Source organism: Microtus ochrogaster, linkage group LG9 (assembly GCF_000317375.1).
Source record: "Microtus ochrogaster isolate Prairie Vole_2 linkage group LG9, MicOch1.0, whole genome shotgun sequence".
Taxonomy (NCBI): domain Eukaryota; kingdom Metazoa; phylum Chordata; class Mammalia; order Rodentia; family Cricetidae; genus Microtus; species Microtus ochrogaster.
In genome coordinates this window covers 37,287,939-37,295,695 of record NC_022034.1, presented here as the reverse complement: position 1 = coordinate 37,295,695, position 7,757 = coordinate 37,287,939, and the positions used below count along the sequence as shown (strand labels likewise).

At 37.3% G+C, this 7,757-nt stretch overlaps 1 pseudogene; it reads left to right on the top strand.

The window, feature by feature from the left end:
- The first annotated feature begins 4,717 nt into the window (after positions 1–4,717).
- Positions 4,718–5,552, top strand: LOC101990364 (annotated as a pseudogene).
- Positions 5,553–7,757: the final 2,205 nt, after the last annotated feature.

Genomic DNA, 7,757 nt, shown 5'->3' with positions numbered 1-7,757 from the left:
GCATTCTTTAATGCAAGAGCTTTTCAAAAGTGTTTGGCAGTCTGAATTTCAATTGGAACTGGTGATAATGAAGCACATATCATTACTGTCTTGCAAAACTTCTGGGTGTAAGGAAAAGGAGTTGGTTACAAGCAATGGCTCAGAGAATGCTTTTTAAAGCATTCTTCCTGAGGGAGGAACACACCAATTACACAGAGTCAAAGAGTCAGCCTTGAAAACATACAGAGTGAGTAGGGTATAGTTAAGAATTTAGGAATATGCACATGTATGTATCTATGATTTTATGTATGTATGTGTACATATGCATGTGCATATATTCATGTAACAACAATTAAAGAAAAAGAGGCCATACATTTGAAAGAGAGGATACATGGGAGAATTTGGAAGGAGGAAAGGGAAATGGGGAAGAGTGTCATTATATTATATTCACAAAAATGTGATATTTTAAAAATAAAACATTTTCCCCTTGCCAGAAACCACATCTTCATGTCCTGTCCTGCAACATTCTTCTATCTAAATTCATTCTTGTTTGTTCTAAAGACTTCTGTTCATTCTGGGCTCCCGTATTGATTTGGAAATGGTTTTCCCTATGAGAGGTAGTAAATTAAACCTTCTCATTGGCTTGTTTATGTTTGCAAACATGACAGTAGGCTTATATTACTCCAATACAAATATCACTGAAACAAATCCACTCCCTGGAGGCAAAAGTGGGCTGTAAGGGCTGTGAAAGTGTCCTGCCCATCATGTCATTTGAAGAAAACATGAGGTAGAATAAAATTTGGGACTATGGTTATAAAGAAAACTGAAGGGAAAAAATGTGCCCCTCCTAAAAGCAAACACTGTCCACCTTCAACTTTTTCAAGAGCCAACATGAGTTTTATAGGCCTTGGTTTGACAAACAAAGCCATAACATTTCCCAAATATATTATTTCTTTCTATGTAAAGTGAAGAAATGTTTGAATGCATGCTTGAGGAAGCTTGCTTATGATGTTGATCCTGGAATAAGCTGTGATCCTCTTTCCTCATCAACAAAACAGAAATTATGCTAAATGGTTTGTATAGTTTCTTCCAGAATTGAGACTCTTAAAAGTAGTATTTTGAATGACTTTATCTAATAGAGTCCTTCTATAATGCTATCTACCTAGATATTTTTGCTTACTTTCTAAGAGTTCAAAGCTAGAGTGCATTTAAAATGTCTTTTTGTTAGTTTGTTTTATTTCTCATTTTGTTTTATTGCCAGTACTAATTAAAGGTAGCTATCTTACTGTGTTTATAAGGACAGAGGCAGTCATTGTAAAATTTTCTACAGTTCTATCTCCACACAATTGAGAAATTTGTTCTATTAAAATTCTCTGTATCTTCCAGTGAAAGTGTTAAGTAAAACAAGAAAAATAAATATTTGAAACCATTGGCTGCCCTGTAATTTCTTTGTCTACTTGCATGGGTGAATTTTTTTGCATGCATGTATTTCCTATTTGAATTAATGAATGTATTTTAGTTTGTTATTTCAGGGTTAGCCTCTTGACAGTTAAATGCCATTCAGAAGCAAAACTCAAATCTTTGGTATGAAATCTGACATTGATGCCAATATTCTATGGTGGACTCTAAAGATAGATGTAAAAAATTCATTCTAAAATGAACAGGTTTGAGTGCTCTTACTGGAAGGGTCTTTAGCAGTTCTGAATGGTTGTAATGATAGCGAGTTCTTTTTTATTATTATTAATACTAGATATAAATTCCATTCTTTGTCTTATTCTGATTTTTTGATAGACCCATGTTTATTATACTCTGGTCAAGGTACCATCAACTGGGTGAGCAATTGCTTCTTTCTCCTATCAAGCAGATAAAGCAGCACATCTTAGAAGGTCTCCAGGAAACTCTTAAGGAGAAACAACTTCAATAATTGGTGAACATCATCTTTCAATTGTCCTTTAAAGCCCTAAGTGAGACTGCCATCCAGTTCTTGGTTTTATTTACTTACTAACTAAAGTTTTGGGAGAATCTTCACTATAGTCAAAGGAACAATCATTATACTCTGATAGAAAAATAAAGTAAATGAAAGAATAGTTAGATAATTTTGATGACTCAGCAAAATGAACAATTGTGTTCATAGGTACTGAGGAAATCACTGAGTTTTGCTATTGGTTAAAACACATTTTAGAGCCGGGCGGTGGTGGCGCACGCCTGTAATCCCAGCACTTGGGAGGCAGAGACAGGCGGATCTCTGTGAGTTCGAGGCCAGCCTGGTCTACCAAGGGAGTTCCAGGACAGGCTCCAAAGCTACAGAGAAACCCTGTCTCAAAAAACCAAAAAAAAAAAATAAAAAAAAATAAATAAAAAAAACACATTTTAATACTAAGTTTCAACTCCTATTACTTTGAATTTTTTAATCTTTTTGTATAAATCTCAAGTATTCACTACTTTTCCTTTCTTCATAATAACCCTGCCTGCTTCTTTCACTTTTAACACCAACAACAAATGACACCTATACTACTTAAGAAATGAATACTTTCAATTTATCTTCACTTTTTATTTTCACATATAGAGTTAAATGAATTAAGTGAAGTGACATTATTAAGAGGGTGGAGTAGCAAGTCCTAGCAGCCAGACAATTACTCAGGATCATCTATGAAAACAATCCTTTTTGTTGGAAATTCAGGTACCAGTTGACAGAGTCCAGTGCTGCATTTAAATGCAAAACTAGCTGCATCAAAGCACTAGGAAAATTCAGAGTCTTCACTCAGTCTCTCCTGGAGGTTCAGGAAGTGAGTAGCATGTTTGTGAAAAGCTTCCAGCTTCTGCCTTCTCTGAGGGAAAGAGAGAGAAGACAGACACTTGGTTCTACTTGTCAGATGTTTTGGTGGACTCCTTAAGGGAATGGCTACCATCTTCTTTGTATCTCACTCCTGGCAAAGCTGAGGTTCACTGAAAACACAAGTGATACTTTAGAACATTCTGCACAGAGCCAACACAGCCCTTCTTCTGGCCCAGGACAGAATTAAAGGGCAAAACACTTAGAACTCCCACCTTTTCCATGGGGAGGAAAAGAATTAGAGTCTGTTTAATAGTCAGGTTGAGGGTGGGTGATCCTGACTGGCCCTTCCGGTGCCTGCTTTGTAGTACTGATGGGAATGGATTCACTCTAGGGGATGCTAGTTATAAAGAGAGCTGGACTGTTTGTGACCACTTCAACGAACCTATGCTGTTATCAACTCATCTCAAGGGAATAAGAGATTATAGGCTATTTACAGAGCATTGTCAAGTTCTTATCAATTGCTAATATTCAAGTAGAACAACAATAAAGACACACCCACAGAAAATGTTGAAAAAGAGTCTCTAATCTCTGTGCAGTGGTCTATTTGGGGAAAGGTCCTTCCCTATACAATGCCAGTTCATGGTCGTTGGGAAAAGTTCTGTGTTTTCAAATGCATGGGATAAAAATCACAAGGTATATGGAGAAATAAGATGTCACAGCACATGAACAAAATGTACCCACAGAAACTGATCCTGAGGGCATGATAGTACATGAAGTATCTGACAAATATTTCAAAACAGTCATAATAAATAAGCTTGCAATCTTGGAAAAATTATATGTGAGCCAAATGAGAATATTTACAAACAGATGAAAATACAGAAAAGGAACAAAACAAAAATGGGAGCTGAAGAATGCAATAATTAAATTGACAGATTCAATAATGGGCTTCAGCATATAAGCTGAGTTTCACATAACAATCACAAACTCAAAGAGAAACTATTTCAAATGATACAGAGAGGGGAGCAAAACAAAATACTGAGGGCAGCCAAAGACAGCAAAAAAACGTCAGGGAGTTTAAAGAGTACTCTTTTAAAACCTGCCTTCCTGTCTGCTCCTTTTATCAAGTAGACAGGCATTCTGACAGACCTTCTTCCTTTCTTCTCTTCCTTCTTCCCAAAACTCAACCAGACAGGTTAAAGGCACGGCCCAGAGTTAAATATTATAAAGCAGAAATACAACTGATTGACAAGATTTAGAAGCAGAAAAAATTTAGCAAAATAATGCGTATGAGCTATTGCCCAAAAATTCTTATTAATGCCTTCAAAAGGTGAGAGAGATAGAAACAGGTCCCACATTAAACATGTTTGCAGATAATGATGGCAGGGAATGATTTCATGCTTGATATTCCTAAGCACCATCACTATAATGGTGAAAGTGAAGATAATGGGAGCAGCTTCCCTTGATGGCTTACAGGTCTTGATAGCCTCCATTAGCTAGGGACATGCATCACTGCAGACTTGGGAGTCTCTCATCCCAGTTCTCAGGGTTTTAGAGCAATATCTGTAAGTACTGAGAAAGGGTGTTAATGAGGCCCAGAAAGATAGTCATTGGAATGTTCTTCTTCATAATAAGGATCTGGCCACAGGTATAGGCATTAAGAATGACATTCTACCATACTTCATAAATATTTAGAGTTCTCTTTTTAAATATCAGTGTTCATTGCTGAGATAAAGCCAAATATTGCGTAGTATTTGATGTCCACTTTAATGCTAAAGTCCACTGTCCTCTATGTTTAAATAATTCAATATGTAACTACCTAGATTGTCCATAGATTAATATATAATTCAATCATATATATTCCAGCTCACCTAGAAAAGCTCAACATGAAATGGTAATTTTGGTTTCTGGGGCTAGAAACAACAGCCGTTAAGGAAAGAGTGAGCAGCACCTCTGAGCACCACCATGGCAGTCAAGAACAAATGCCTTAAGAGAGGGGGCAGAAAGGAAGTCAAGCAGGAATGGATTGTTCCATTTTCTATGAAAGATTGGTAAGATGAGAAAACTCTGTGAAACTTTTTATTGAAGTCATTTGAAAAGCACTAGTCATAAGAATTTAAGGAACCAAAATCCATCATATGGCCTCAACGGTTGTTTATTTAAAGTCAGACATGCTGGTCAGCAGAAGGATGAATTTGCATTTAGGAAATTCAAGCCAATTACTAAGAATTTTGATGTCAAAACCTATCTAACAAACTTCCATGTTGTGGATCTTACCTGAGACAAAAATGTGTCCCATTGTCAAAAAGTGGCAGGTTGTGATTAAAGCTCATGCTGATGCCAAGACAACAGATGGTTATTTGGCCCACCTATTCTCCATTGGTTTCACTAAAAGGAAAATGCAACAATCAAATACTCAAGATGTGCTATGTGCAGCAGCAACGGGTCAGCCAGATATGGAAGAAGATGGTGGAAATCACAATTAAATACACAAGATGTACTATGTGCAGCAGCAACGGGTCAGCCAGATATGGAAGAAGATGATGGAAATCATGACTCAAGACAAACAGACAAACAACTTGAAGGAAGTGGTTAGTAAACAGCATTAGAAAAGACAGAAAAGTCTTTCCAGCCCATTTATCTTCTTTGTGATGTCTTTGTTAGAAAAATTAAAAATGGCAAAGACCCCGAGTTTGAATTGTGAAAACTCATGGAACTCCATGATGAAGGTGGTAGTTCTGGAAAAACTACTGGGGGCAAGACAGATGATGGACAAGATGATGCGTACATGGACTATTAGCCCACGAATCTGCTTAAAATGAAGTCTTTTTTTTTTTAAACCGAGAAAAAAAAGTGTACATAAAATACTCTGCATGCCAGCTTCAGGATTCTAAGCATCAGGCGGTATAGCTCCAGCAGGATTTGAACAGGATGAGCTACACAGATTTTCTGCCTGGGAAGGAATGGGTTAGTGAAGGAACAGATTGTCAATTAAGCCCAAGTTGAAAGTTGAGCTTTCAGAAGATCCTGAACTTATGTCTCATATTTCAAGAAACAGATCCTGAGGAAGAACAGAAATAGATGAAGGGTGTAGCTATGAAGAAAAACTTACATAAGCCAAGTGCATGAATTTCTCTACCCATGTCACTGGCTCACGTAAATGCCAGACATCATTTTATATCCAGCCTAGATACAGCAGACGTTGGCATTTAAGTATAGATTGCTTTGAGAGAAAATTGCCCTTGAATGAGAAAGGAAGTTTACTGGTGAGAAAAATGGTTTTCCCCCCAGTTAACAGTTGAAATCCCAATAATAGAAATGTTTTCAGGCAGAGGTCATAGGGCGGGGAAAGGGAAGAGCTCTAATGATACCTCGGTTCCCACCTAAAAATGAAGAAAATCAGCTTCAGTTCAAATTGCAGTGTGTGGGTTGTGTACATAGAGCCGTCTCCTCCCCTCTTGCTGAAAACCTCAGGCTTCATGGTAAATGGGACAAATCACATCATTCGTAGTTCTGCTCTGCCTGCTACAGCTGCTGGCTGCAGGTGGTGCCCTAAAAATATATTGTTTGTTTATTTCGTGTTGTAGCAGTCTCCAGAATGGTCCCAAAAAGCACAACCGCTCTCTTCCCCTTGTGTTGGTGAACCGCGTGATGAAAGACTAAGGTCTCTGCCAAACCCAGCGTGAAAAGGCCAAAGAAGAGGCCCAGGTCCTGCTTGAGGCTCAGCTTCCGTGAAGTTGCATTTTCCTTGGCTTCGTGAAGCAAAGCTGAGAAGCAGACTATCTGTCATCAGAGATTCTTGACTGGGTCTCAGGGAAGCAAAGCCAAGCTACACACGGCCTTTGTTGGGAGAATAATTGAGCTAGCTGCTCTGGAGATTAACATTTGTAAGCACATGAGGAAGAAATGAGAAAAAAAACAATCAATAATACATCACAGAAGCAAAATCAAAGCAGAGATGAATCCAGGTAAATGTTCACGCAGCTTATTTAAATAGAGCGTCTAATGATTTTTAGTTTAATAACTTGTATGATAAAATAGTTTTTCCAGTCAAACTGGCAGAGCACTCAAGGGTAACACTGTTACCTCACAAGGCAACAATTTATATGTAAAACCTTCTTCCACACTATGTTCAAAATAATGATACATGAGGTTTACATTACCCATTAATACTATTCTTGTCATTTTTCTTTAGGCGACTCTCAAAACTATAAACTTCCCCCAAAGTAAGGATTTATATGATCTAATTGGTACAAAGGCAAAATTGACAACTGTAATTTCATGCCAAGCAATTTTTGGCAAGACATTTCTTGCTATTGAAAAATAAAAATAAAAAAAAGAACCAATGGGATTCTGATAGAAATAGATTTTCAAATCTAGAGGATAATTAAGTAAAATGTAAACTAAAAACAATTTGTATAAAAATATTTCAAAAACCCATTTTCTTCTAGCAACTGAGTCACTTTCTAAAATTTAGTGCATAGAAATACATTTAGATTATTTCCCTGAGAAGGAACATGTTACCTAAAGACTGGACTTCTAACCAGCTCCCGTGTCACTCTTAATTCTTGTGGGAACTATGACTATTGGCTGCATATGTATTCTATACGTGCATGGGATATATATGGTCGATCCAATCTGATCATGATTCCAAATGATAGAAATAGGGATCAGTGACGTTTATCCTGACAGTGAATGGGGAAGGAAAGACTGGAGAGGGAAAACGGAGTTCCAACATCAGGAAATGAGAGGCAGGCAGAAACAGATCAATAGAAGACGGCAAAGGAAATCTAAAATGCTAAAAAAAAAAAAATAGATCTAAGGTTGATTCAAATGAGAGACATGGACTGGACAGTGGAAATATAAGAAAAAAATGTTTGAGTTGTTTAAAGAAAAAAGAAGAAGCGGGCAGATCTATGTGAGTTGGAGGCCAGCCTGGGCTACAAGAGCTAGTTCCAGGACAGGCTCCAAAGCTACAGAGAAACCCTGCTTAAAAAATCAAAAA